Raw genomic sequence first — 13,891 nt, forward strand, 5'->3', positions numbered from 1 at the left:
TACAGAAATCAACCATGACATTGCCACTGCAAATGAAACATCGGAATCAATGACTAAACAGTAAGTACTCATAAAGGTAAAAGCAGGGTGATACTATTCAATTCTATCTAGATCCTGAGATCCAGTGCATTCAGCACTAAAGTCTGCCAATCATTTGAGGGGAAAAAATAACCAGACTTATACAAACTTATTCAGAAAATGAAGAAGGGATGTTTTCTTATTTATTTTATGTGGTCTATTACTATGATACCAAAACCAGATGAAGTTATTACAAGAAATTAATAGACCAAAACCCTTTACGACCATAGGCATAGAATGAGCAAATCTGTTCCAGAAACATTTGAAAAGGGCGGCACATTATTACCAGATGGGGATTGTCCCAGGAATGCAAGGTCAGTTTAATATCTGAAAATCAATCAGCCTAGTTCACTACACAAATGGGGAGGAAAGGAGAAAGACAATAAGATCCTTTTTTAAAATGTAGTAAAAACTTTTGACAAAACTCAGCATGCAGTTATAATAAAACTCCAAGCAAATTAGGGATAGAAGAGAACTTTCTCAATCAGATAAAGGACTTATATATAAATTCTGATGCTCAGATTATCCTTAATGGGGAAATATTGGGCTTCACCTAAGAAGCAGACAAGGCAAGGATGTCTCCTCTCCTCACTTCTGTTTAATGTTATATGGAGGTGGAGGACAGTGCAGAGTGACAATAAAAGGCATGCAGGTTGGAAAGGAGGAAGTTAAACTTTATTCACAGACAGTGTGAACATCCACCTAGGTAACCGCAAGAAATGAAAAGGAAAATGCCACTAGAACTAGAACTAAGTAGGGTCACAGGATAAAGGTCAATATCAAATATCAGCACAAGCAATTAGAAATTAAAAAACACTGAATATTGAATCATAAAATGCTTAGGGATAAATTCAACAAAATATGTGCTAGACTTGATGATGAAAACTACAAAACATTGCTGAGAAAAACTGTAGAAGACCTAAATAAAGGAAGAACCTGGATAAAAGAAGAGGCCAACGATATTCAAGGATAATGGAACAGTCAATATAGAAAAGTGACAACTCTTTGCAGATTGAGATTTGAATCAATCCCAGTCAAGGACAAGCAGGTTGTTTTTGTAGAAGCACACAGGCCTATTCTAAAGTTTCTACGGAGATAAAAAAGGTGTGTAATAGCCAAAGAATTTTGAAAAAAGAACAAATTTAGAAAACATACTATTTAAAATGTGCTATAAACTACAATAATAAAGACTGTGATATTAGTGTAAAGACAGGTATATAGGAAGAGAATCAGAAATAGACCCACAAGTAAATGATCAATATTCTCAACCAGTTACAAAAATAATACTATGGGGGGGGGAAATCGTCTTTTCTTTTTTGTTAATCCTCACCCAAGGATATTTTTCCATTGGTTTTTTTTAGAGAAGAGTGGAAAGGAGGAGGAGAAATATCAACCAGTTGCCTCCCACATGCCCCTTAACCAAGGCCAGAGAAGGACCGAGCCTGTAACCGAGGTGCGTGCTCCTGACCAGAATCAAACCCAGGACCCTTCAGTCTGTGGGCCAAACTGGCCAGGGCAAGAATGGTCTTTTCAATGAACAGTTTTGACACAGGGCATATCAATGTGGGAGAAACCCATGATCTCAACCCTTACTTTACCATATACAAAAATTATCTTGAAATGAATCATAGAACTAAATGGGAAAGCTAAATTTATAAAACTTCTGGAAGAAAACATAAGAAAAATTATTTAGACAAATAATTCTTGGAGAGGACACAAAAAGCATAAGTCATTTAAAAAATTGATAAATTGAACATCATAAATTCTGTTCTTCAAAAGATATTATTAAAAAAGCAAACCACAGACTGGGAGAAAATATTCACAAAACACATATTTCATGAAAGACTTGTGTCCAGACTACATTTAAATGCTCTCAAAATTCAGTAATAAGGATACAAATACCCCAATTAAAATGAGTAAAAGATTTAAGTAGTCATTTCATCAAAAATTGCAAATGGGCACATCAAAAGATGCTCAAAATCATTAGTCACCAGGAAAATGAAAATTAAAACCATCACATGATACCACTACACATCTATTACAATGGCTAAACAATTTTAAAACAACTGGCAATACCCAGTGCTGGCAAGAACGTGGGGCACCTGGCAGCACCAGAATTAGTGTGGGGCAAGGAGGTACCTAGGGTGAACATTTAAAGAGGCACACCCTCTCAGGCCGATGTGCCTGCACCCTCCCTAAATTCTGCCGCAAGGTGCCTCCTACCTTCGCCCTAGCCTGAGCCCTGCTGTTGGTGTGTTGTTGTTGAAACACACAATGGAGCAGCCACTTTGGAAAAGCTTATAATTAAGCACATGCTTATCATAAGACCCAGCAGTTGCATTCCTAAAGTGGAGAAATGAAAACACATGTCCACAATAAGACTTGTACATGAATGCTCATAATAATTATTCCTAATAGACCAAAACTGGAAATATCCCAAATGTCCATCAGCAGGTGAACACATAAGTTGTCATACATCCAAACAATGGAAAACTACTGGCAATAAAAAGGAATAAACCTCTGATAATACTATAAGATAAATCTCAATGTTATGCAGTAAAAGAAGCCAGACACCCAAAAAGTGTCTACTGTCTGATTCCACTGATATGAAATTCTAGAAAGATATTAATGTATAGGAGAGAAAGCAGGCATGTGGCCATAGGCTGGGATGATGAAAATAATTTATCTCAATTGTGGTGTTGGCTACATGCATGTATAAATTTGTCCAAAATCATCCTATATAATAAAAGCCTAATATGCTAAGTGTCCAGTCAGCCGTTCAACCAATCAAAGCATAATATGCTAATGATATGCTAAGGCTGCTCAACAACTTGCTATGATGTGCACCGACCACCAGGGGACAGATAGTTGACCAGTAGGTGAGCTTTCTACTGGGGTCCGGCTGATCAGAACTGAGTGAGATAAGCCAGACATGTCCTGGAGCCCTCCCGTGGTCTCTCTCCCGCTGGCCAACCTCCCACCCATGTCCCTCCCCAGCCCTGATCATGCACTGGTGGTTTCTCTCAGCCTGCCTGCACTCTCTTGCAATCTGGGAGCCCTAAAGGATGTTGGAGAGCCAGTTTCAGCCCGATCCTGCAGGCCAGGCAGAGGGACCCCACTGGTGCATGAACTCGTGCACTGGGCCTCTAGTCAATATGTATAATTCAAATGATTAAAAGTATTTCAGATTAAAAAAAATAAGAAAATCGGAATTTAAAAGGACCCAGTAGAATCTTGAAGGGTTCCCCACTGGCCAACAATGGAGCCACTTGAGTATCAAAGGTGCAATAACGGCAATAGATGAAAGCAGACACGTGTATACAAACCCTCATGTCAAAATCATATTAAAATGTGCTTGGCTTTTTGGAGGTTCATCAGGATAAATTCCTGGTCACCCTCTCCCAATTTTACCAATTGCTAGGACCCAGCATGATCCTGTGTGAACTGGGCAGCCTCATGGTTAATGGAGAAAAGTCCTTCTCCATAAAGAACCATAGCTGAGACACACAGAAGGATGATAGAGTCAGACCATCACCGTCATGCAGCCCTGTGCACAGCTATGGGTCCAGGCACGCACACCTGCTGCTGAATATCCAGAAGGGCTGGAGGGATGTTGTAATGGACGGAGCAGGCCAACATTCCAACCTGCCCGTGAGCCCAGCTGGGATTTGCTGTAAATACTCAGGTAGAGGAGTTGGGTGTGCATGGGAGGTCGGGGCGGGGGGGGGGGGTGAGATTGGGGAAACGGAATTGCAACCTGCTGATCATTGTTGCAGCTGGTGATGGAGTTACTCATTCATATTCTTTGCTTTACTTCTGTGTAGGTTTGAAAAAAGGAAGGGAAATAGCCTTGATGGGGAGGATAGCAGTATTGGTGGGGTAAGAAAGAAAAGACATATTTTGACAAAATAAAGCCAGAATGATAAAGGGTGAACTTGACCAAAGCAGAGACCTAGCTCGTTAATATTTATGTAGTTACATCAGAACTATGTAATTTGGTCTGGCAACTGCTTTGCCAATTAGGGATTAGGAAGGCAAGACTTAAAGGTTGTTGAACAACAGGCAAAATGATTTATTATTCTTAGGTCATTGGAATAAAACATAGATATGCTTAACTATTTGTGGAATTTCACCTACTCACTCTCACTCAGGCCGAGGGCCAGATTTAAATATATGAGCCAGCATCATGATTTTACAGCCAGACTTCAAGGGCTGTGCAGCCAAAGTTGAATTCCTTTCAAGGACAGTTTTGTTTCTCTGCTGATAGTGTCATTCTGATTGTTGAGCCCATTAGTCCACCCCATGGCCATCACCAACAGTTTTGAAATTTACAGCCCATGATATGGCTTTAACTGCATTGCTTAGTTTCTATTTTCTGACTTTGAACAAATCTCTTAAACTCTGAGCCTATCTTTAAAAAAAAAAAAATGTATAATAGAGTTAACCTCTTAGAGGTTTGTGGGGGGGTTTGTTGTTGTTGTTTTTGTTTTTGTTTTAATTTGCCTCAGGCATGAAACAGCTCTGGCCACCAACACAGGCATCAAGCTAGGATGAACTAAGGACTGCATAGCTGCTTTGCCCCTGATTGATATAAAAGTAACACCACCAATCAGGTGTCTCCTGGCCCACAGCCCAGGGGTTCTAAGAGGGTTTTTTAATTCTCACCTGATGACATGCTTATTGATTTCAGAGTGAGAGGAAGGAGAGAGAGAGAGAGAGAGAGAGAGAGAGAGAGAGAGAGAGAGAGAGAGAGAGAGAGAGAGAGAGAGAGAAAGAGAGAGGAGCGTTGGTGTGAGAGAAACATCGATAGGTTGCCTCCCGTACGCGCCCCTGGCCAGGGCTCTAGTAGGGTGCTGACAAGGCCAGAGGAAGGAAAACCTCGGCACTGGCAATGCCTGGTACTCAGTGGAGAGGAGACAAACATCGAACACCTTATAACGAGGCTTTTCCAAACCTCAAAAACAAACCCCCCTGGCAGCGATCCAAGAAAGACCACACCGATTCCCGCCGAGGCCCAGGGCAAGAGGCTGCAGGGGGTGCCTTGGCGGCTAGGCCTGGCTGTCTGACTGCCCCCACAGGCTCGTCTCCTCCACAACCAATACCAGACCCAGTGACAGCGTCTGTCCTCCAACCCCTTTCCTCAGCACTTTCCAGCCAACGATCAGTGCCTTCCGCAGCCAGGAGCCAACCCGCGGAGCCTGGGAACCACGTGTCCTCCCCGGAAGGAGGTGACACAGGCTTTCTGCGGGGTGAGGACTGAGACCATGAGCCCAGCTGAGTGGCCGCCGAGGGTGGTGCTTTCCCCAGGGTTGACACCCACCTCCACTTGGCCACCAACTTCAGGGTCAGGTCATGGTTGCAGCAGCCAACAGCCCGGGGACGCCCAGCCTCCAGCCCAGCTGCCTGCCATGAATGCATTTTCAGATGACCATTATAACATCCGGCCACTTCCACCAGCCGCCCGTGGTCTGGGGAAAGTCACCTCAGTATCCTTTCCAGCTCTGTAGCTAAAAGTACCGCCCCAAAGGGCCCGATGACATCACCACGTGGAATGAAAACAAAGCTTCGAGGCACAGATCGCTTTATCGGCTGCCATTGCTGTGAAGTGCACACAGAGAGAGGCCGTGGCTTCCTTCGAGAGCCCCCGGGGAGAGTAAGCATTCAGAGGCACCGCCAAGGAAGGGACACGCTCCCCTGGCCGGCTCTGGCTTCCTTTGAAGATTGTTCCCATCCTCAAAAGCCAATCTGGCCATCCAGCATTCTCTGGAAACTCAGGGCTGGAGAATGGATTGGGGCGAACGCTTCCCCACCTTCCACGGGCCGCGTCCACCCACCATGGAACCAGCTGACATTAGCTTTGTTCTCCAGACCCCCATGCAGACCTGGGGGGCATCTGGGTTCTGTTAGTGACAGACCCAGGAAAAGGCTGGCCAGTTCTTTGCAGAAGAGGGGCTTTCTACATGGGGAGCAGCTGGGGCAGGACTCCGGGCCCAGGCTCTCCAAGCCGACTCCCACTGTGGCAAGTCCGGGTCTGACCAAACTCTCAAGTCGCTCCACCGCGGTGGTCAGAGCAGAATCCATGTGTCCATATTTTTTCACCCCATCTTCCCAATTGCCAAAGGCCTGGGTTCAGGGAGTGGAGCCAACACTCCTTTTGGACCTGCTCCCCGCTTCCCAGACAAGTGGAGAGGCCAGGAGAGGAGACCAGTTAGGGACAGAACATCCCTGGGACCTCCAGACGGGCTGACGGGCATCGCCCGCACGGTGGACAGCCACCTCTCACGGGCTAACTTCCAACACCTGCATCTCCAGTGCCTCAGCCTCACCCTCCGTGGGAATCACACCCCGGGTGCTGGCCCCTGAGCCAGGTAGCAGGGTTGTCCATCTCTGCGCCTGGAGTGAGGGGCTGCTGAGAATCTGGTCTAGGAGCAATTCGCTTGTGTTGTTCCCAGCAGTGCACTTAGTAATGACAGATGCACCATAGGCTGTGTGCAAGGCTGCTGGCCAGGGGTCATGCCTCTAAAGGAAGGGTGTGAGAAGGAGAGGAGGAGAGGGAGAAGCACTGGAGAGAGGGAGTGGGGAGTCTTAGCCAAACCCAGAGCTGACCTGGACCCAGAGCCAGAACTGCATTCACCACCACCCCAGCCTGCACAAAGCTTACACAAAGGCGCCTCTGCAAAGCCCATCCTCCCTATGTGCCCTTCTTTCACCTCACAATTTCAGGATTGGAGAGAAGTCATTACTATTCAACAGTTACAAGTGTCAGGACAACTTGTAAAAGACTTAAGAATGGGCTGACAGCAATGATTGAGTGTCCTGTCTTGTCTCTGCCTTTGATCAGCTCAGTTATTTGACAAGTCTACGTGATAGAAAGGGGTGATAATGCAAGTGATCCTTGTCCATAGAAATGCAAACGAGCTGAAACCGGTTTTGCTCAGTGGATAGAGCATCGGGCTGTGGACTGGAGGGTCCCAGCTTCAATTCTGGTCAAGGGCGTGTACCTTGGTTGCGGGCACATCCCCAGTGGGGGTTGTGCAGGAGGCAGCTGATGGATGTTTCTCTCTCAATGATGTTTCTAACTATTCTCTCCCTTCCTCTCTGTAAAAAAATCAATAAAATACATTTTTTTAAATAAAAAAAAAATGCAAACGAATTGTGTGGGTGGCACGTGAATTCTGGCCCTGGGTTGGCCAGCTTTTCACCCCAGCACTCCTCGCTGCCTCCTTTGAAAAGCTAGCAACAGCTACTGGACCCCTCCATAGCTCGTGAGTTAAATAAAATCTCTGACTTGTGTGCATTTCACATTGGTTGAGTCAGAACTTTATCTTCTTTTAAAAACGATCCTTTCCCCCCAGGTCCCACTGCTAGTAAACGGCAGAGCGGGGATCTGAGCCAGCGCAGCCCACTCCGCCCAGAGGAAAGAGGAGAGGAGCCTGTCTGGCAGGTCCATGATGTGCCTGCCACCTGTGCTTTCCTCGGTCCTCGCTCTGCAGATGAGCTCATAGGAGTGAAGCAGAGGATCAACCAGAGCAGCAAGGTTCTGCTCCTAAATCCACGGTCAGCCCCCACAGCCGGCCCCTCCACGTGGAGTGGACGGGACACCGCTGCCCTTGCCGTTGTCTGTCTCTGAGGAGCTGACTCGAGGCCGCCGCCCACAGCCTTCACTCCTCAGGGCCGTGGTGACCAAAGTCAAAGTGCCGCCAGAGAAGCTCCACTTGGAGGGAACCTATCGCCTCTGGGAGCTCAGGGGCAGCGTTTCCATCCAGCCACAGGGAGGTTGCGAAAGGAAAGGGAGAGAGAGTAATACAACTGACAGCTTCGTGGGTTCCTCATCAGTTCCCAAGGCTCAGGGAGGGTCACGACCTTCCGGGGAAAGTCCCACCACTCCCCATCGCTGTCTGGGAAAAGCCTGACTCCCAGCAGCCGGGCCTCCCGGAGCCCTCTAGTGACTCAGACGCTAATTATTTAAAGATCTCAGTCGGTTCTCCAAGTTTTAAAAGTAAAGGGACAAAAGAATTGGTGGTGCATTTTCTTTGGTTGCCCTCCCCCTTTCTTTATTTTCAATTTGGAAATAATTCACAGGAGATTGAAAAGAAATGTACAGCAGGTCCCACACACCCTTTCCCTACGCCTGTCGCCCGTGTTACCATCTGACACAACTGCAACATCAGTATCACCAGGAGGTTGGTGCAGTCCCCAGAGGAACTCAGATTCTACCAGTCCTGTGTGCATACATGTGTGTGTGTGCATGTGTGTGTGTGCGAGCGCACGTGTGTGTGTGTGTGTGTGTGTGCATGTTTCGCTTTCTACTGAGAGTTTGTTCCTCTTTATTGTCCAGTAGTATTCCATGGTGATCAAAGACATCTGAGTTGTTTCCAGGTTGTGGCTGTTAGGAATACAGCTGCTACGAAGATTTGTGTACAGTTCTTGTATGACAATAGGGCTTCATTTCCCTGGAATAAATGCCCCAAGAGTGTAATCGCTGGGTGGCTTGTTCCGTTTTAGAAAGAACTGCCTGTCTTTAAGAGTGGGGTACCATTCTGCACTCCCAGGATGCATCCTGGCAGCATTTGGTGCTAACGGTTCTCACTGCAGCCATGCTGACTGGTATGTGCTGGTATCTCACTGTGTTTCCCTGACAGCCAGTGACACAGAGCACCTTTTCGTGGCCTTATTTGTCATCCGTATCTCCTCTCTGGGTGTTCATATCTTTTGCCCATTTTCTAAGTGTTTGTTTTTTTCACCAGTTGTTTTGAGTGTTCTCTATATATTGGAGACCAGGCCCTCTGCTGAACATTTGTTTTGCAAATATTTTCTCCACTAGTTAGCTTGTCTTCTGATCCTCTTAACGGAGTTTGTCAATAAGCAAAGTTTTTCATTTTGATCAAGTCCAGTTTATGGACTTCAATACATGCTTTGAGCATCTAAGAACTCTTAGCCTGCCCCTAGGTTCTAAAGATTTTTCTGTTTCTTTTTTCTGAAGTTTTGTAATTCACCGTTTTCCACTTAAATCCGCAGCCTATTGTGCATTGGTCTTGGGAGAAGACGCAGGGTAACCTGCAGCTCATTTTCTGCCCCGGATGTGGCCGCTCCAGCACCAGCTGTGGGAAGGCTGTTCTCCTCCTCGGAGCCTCTGACCTTCACAGAGAATCATCTGGGCATGTCTGTGCGGGTCGATTCTGGGCCTTCTAGTCTGTCCCATCCATCTCTGTGCCTGTCCCCCCACCAACACCACATAGCCTCGAAGGCGTCCCTCTTATGTGCTGGCTTATCAGGCACAGTGATTCTTCTTGCTTGAGTCTTCTTTTCCAAAATCCTGTTAGTTCTTCTAGGTTCTTCGCCCTTCTGTGTAAATGTGTCTATGTTGACAGGATTCTTGCTAGGTTCTTACTTTCTCCTTTTCACATAAGCATTTGAAACGACCTGCATTCTCTCGGGCATTTCTGCGACCCCTGCCTGGTGGTGCCTCAAGGCTCCCAGAGCTCTGGGCGGCTAAACACTGGACTTCCCTGGACACTCATGTTTCGAATTAGTACGCGGCCTTCTGGGTGGCCCTCCATGCTGGCTTCCTCAAGTTGTCCCCCCCCCAGCACATTCACACAGCCAGCCCAGAGAGTCTCTCCCAGGCTTCCTCCGCTTCTGCTGCTCCTTCCGGCTGTGCCTGCGGGGCGTGGCGTGGGAGGAAGCTTTCCTTAGAAGCCTGGCTTGAACTCCTGCACCTATAGGCACCTGAGGGCCCACAAAATGCAGATGGCCGCCTCACCCAGAGCTTCTGATTCAGGCATTTTGAACAAGTTCCCCAGTGCTGCTGCTGGCTGAGCCCCCCTTGAGAACTCCTCCCCCATTATAGGAGAGACTACTGTCGCATTTTTAAGTAAAAATTGCCTTCCCAGAATTATTTAAAGGGAGGGTGGAGAAGTGAGGAAAAGGCTTCTTCTCAGAATAAGTCTAACTTAAGTGGTTTGTTGGTGGCTCATAGAACCTTTGACCGAAGGAAAATGCAGACAGCATGGTGCAGGACACATAACGGGAAAATGGGCTGCTGCGTGTCGCACTCTCTGCACCAGACCCTGTGCAGAGGGCTTCTCAGGGTCATCTCTTTCTTTCTCCCGCCATTCTTGCCCAAGCTGACCGGCAGTGCCAGGGACAGCCAGGCCTGCGGGCCTGCGGAGCACCAGCCAGCTCTTCGTAGAGAAACAACTCACAGGATGGTGACAGCCCCAGAGACACCAGGGCCTCACCCCTGGCGCCTGTGAACGTGACCTTACCAGGAAGAAGGGATTTTGCAGGTGTGACTGAGTTAAGGATCTTGAGATGGGGAGACCATCTGGATTACCCTGGGGAACCCTAACTGCAATCACAAATGTCTTTATCAGAGAAGGAGGAGGGAAATTTGGCTTGGATAGAAGAGGAGGGGACGCGTGAAGATGGAGGCAGAGACCTGAGCAATGTGGCCACAAGCCAAGGAATGCCTGGAGCCTCCGGGAGCTGGAAAAGCAGGAAGCACCCTCCCCTAGGTCTGCGGTTGAGGGGCAGCACCTGCACGAGTGTGTTCTTCTTAGCTCCCTTGGGCCCGTGGAGAACAATGAGTTCAGGGTGAGCTCACCAGGGTGGCCAACCACACAGCTTCCTCTCCAGGCTGCGAGGCCGCAACGGCCCCTCTTCAATGTCCAGCCACTCCGATTCCCACCGGGGGTGGAAAAGCTGTTTCTTCCGGAGAAGTTTCCTTACAGTGAGTGTGCTTTAAGATCCTTAGCTGAGAGCTGCAGCGCACACGCTAGGAGAACTTTCCATGCGGTTCAGACTGCGGCAGAGGGATATGACATGAAAACCACCAGGTCCCAGTGGCAGCAGGCCGGGTTCCAGGGCTGCATGACCTCAAGCAGGTAACTCTCCGGCCTGTGAAACTGTTCATTTGTGCCCTGGCCCACGGGTCTTAAAGGCAGACCTTGTAATAACCTGTATCACAACCAGCTGGGTACACCCAGTGCCACTCCTAGCGCCGGCCCTGTCCCCGAACCGGGAGTGGAAATCGCAGAGGGGTAGTGGCTGAACCAGGAGCTCGAGGGGGTCTTAAAGTGGGGCCCCGGCCAGCAGCAACAGCACAACTAGGTACGCATTAGAAATGCAGATTCCCAGGCCAGCCTGAGACCGGCCCAATGGAAACCCCTCCGCTTCTGATTGTAACTGTTTACCTGCCACCGTTTACCTCGGTCCCCAGGGAACTCTGAGACTCTGGTTGAGAGGCTCTGGCCAGGTGGTTTCAGGAGGCTGGTTAGATTCGCACCTAAAGCCAATGTTAATCATTTCATCTGGTTTCTTCTTTGTAGTGTTCCCATAGATGATTAATGAGGGCAAAGATGGATTATTAACAGCGAAAATTCCAGGCATGTGAGGAACACTATTCCATACAGAATGTTTTCTTGAATCGCCCTGTGGACGGCCGCCTCTGTGTCACCTGTTCACATCGACTCACCAAACATGTGTTAGAATCCACCACGTGTTGGGGGTAAAGTGTGATGAGCTGACAAAGCCCCTGTCCTCGGGGAGGGAGGAAAGAGAAGGAACACGGACACAAATGCCCAATCCGATCTGGTCACTGCGACGTCAGAGGGCCTAGAGCAGCTGCCAGGTCTGGGGCCCAGCACATGAATGGAGGCAGGGATGAGGCCGGGAACGTTCCTCAGAGGGTGCTCGCAGGAGCCACGTGCACAGCGAGTGAGGGAGGCGGGCCTGGGCACAGCACACGTGGGCTGGCATGGGGTTGGGCCCGAGGCCTCAGCGGAGTCTCTCTCCTGGGCTCTGAAGCTGGGACACAGAGTAGAGGCATGACTTACACTTACACTGTCATGCACCAGCCGCTTCCCTGGAGTGCCCCAGGGAAGGCATAATTGTGGGCAACACAGCAGTTTCCAAAGGGGGACTTGGCTGTAGCCATCAGCCCCTCCCTCCACCTGGGTGTACTGGCAGATCAGTTCTCTGTTGCTGTGTAACTATGTGTCTGAAAAGACAATGGTCATTCATTATCTCACAGCCCCTGTGGGTCAGGAATTTGGGTGTGGCTTGCCTGGTTGGCTCTGGCATGGAATTTCCCAGGAGGCCGCCATCAAGACGTCATGCTGGGGTCATCTGAAGGCTGGATTGGGGCTGCAGGATCCACTTTGGAGGAGGCCCCCTCACAGGGCTGTTGGCTGGGCCTCAGTGCCTCCCCTGTGTGGTGTGACCATGGGAGGCAAGGCTCACCAAGAGCAATCTGGGGCCACCTCCCAGAGAGAAGGCATCTCCCAGTCCTGGGGGGGCATCTGCATACCACAGGGCAGCACCCACAATCCACTCTCCAGAAAGTCTTCTGAGGATGAGACCCTTGAACTGAGGTTGTCCAGGCTGACGGAGGACAGGAGGAGCCCAGGCTGTCTCTACTCCAGTTGCTTGGCCCTGAAGTTTCCTCGTCCTAAGCACTGCCCTTCCCCACAGTCTTGTATGACAGTCTTCACTGTTAAAAGAGCGGCCAGCTCCCTGTCACACAGGAGGATTTGGCATGATCAGGAAGCTCACTCCCCAGCACTGCCCTACTCGGCGCCCCCTGCCTACCCCCACCCCGGGCCCCAGAGGTTCCACACTGATAGCAGAGCCAGTGGGATGGTGCGAACTCTAACCTGGAAGCGTCCTTGCCTTGAGCTCTCCCATCCTGCCGTTGGCGGCTGTTTCCATGAGCACACGTAGAATGATAAATAGTGGGTGCCACTGTGGACCCCAGCCCCAAGGCTGCACTGTACCTCCCAAGGGTGGCAGCCCAGCCTTTCTGGGCAGAGTGCCCTCCTCGGGGCCGGGCCGGGCGAACCAGATGTGCTGACGCTTGGACTTGTTAGTGAGCCTCCATCCCAGGGGGCAGTATTATTTTAATGATGAAGGTGCTGAACTTGGAAACTGCACTACTACTGCCCTTGTTTTCGGATGAGAAGAGTGAGTCTTGGAGCCTAAGACGCTCGTCCACAGCCATGCAGCACTAGGCTGGGCCCTGGGTTCATCTGTGTTCACAGGACCCTCTTCCCCCTGAGCCACTTCATGTTGGAATTCGCAACACACAGGCTCAGAACCAAGGGAAAATGCAGACCACAGGCCAGAATAAGCTGAGTACTGACTCGGTTCTAGAGAGTTAGCTTTTGGGATGCCCAGAGCCAAGAACAGAGTGTCTGGGAGCCTGGGGGGCCTTCAAGAGGAGCTGTCCCCCCAAACAAGCTGTGCACACACCCACACACACACTCACACACACACTCACACACTGCTCTTTATTTTTAGGAACCCGTGCAGTGACATCTTGTGCAGTTCATGTTCTAAAAAGGAAGAAATGGAATCATTTCCCTATCTTAACCGCAAAACTCACTGAAGCTGTTCGCACAATAACTGGGCCCTGCTAACTTTCCAGAGCTTCTCCTGTTCTCTCATTTTAGCCTCTTCATGGCCCCCAACCCCGATGGTGCAGGAGGCACCCCGCCCATCTCTAAGGCAGCATGGGGAAAGGAGGGCTGGCCTACGGCCGCAGTTCCTCCATAACAGGGCCTGCTCGGCCCCAACATGCTGGCACTCACCAGTGGGACAGGCAGCTGGAGAGCCCAGGGCTGGGTCTCTCTGTCCCCTTCACACCGGCCCAGCCGCGTGGCTGGGTCTCCCCATCAGAAATGACTTCATAAGCTGAGGATCTCGGGCCTCATTTCTTCTTACAGAAAAGGGAACAAAAATGCTAGGAAAAAAAGTTCTTTCTCCTCTACGCATTCATCTCCAAATGATACAAAAAGCGGTGCGAAGTTGGTCC

General features: G+C 49.3%; 1 pseudogene; it reads right to left on the reverse strand.

Moving 5' to 3' along the window:
• Positions 1-4,573: 4,573 nt before the first annotated feature.
• LOC118721042 lies at positions 4,574-4,719 on the reverse strand (annotated as a pseudogene).
• Positions 4,720-13,891: the final 9,172 nt, after the last annotated feature.

The sequence above is a fragment of the Pipistrellus kuhlii genome, unplaced genomic scaffold (genome assembly GCF_014108245.1).
Source record: "Pipistrellus kuhlii isolate mPipKuh1 unplaced genomic scaffold, mPipKuh1.p scaffold_m20_p_17, whole genome shotgun sequence".
NCBI classification, from domain to species: domain Eukaryota; kingdom Metazoa; phylum Chordata; class Mammalia; order Chiroptera; family Vespertilionidae; genus Pipistrellus; species Pipistrellus kuhlii.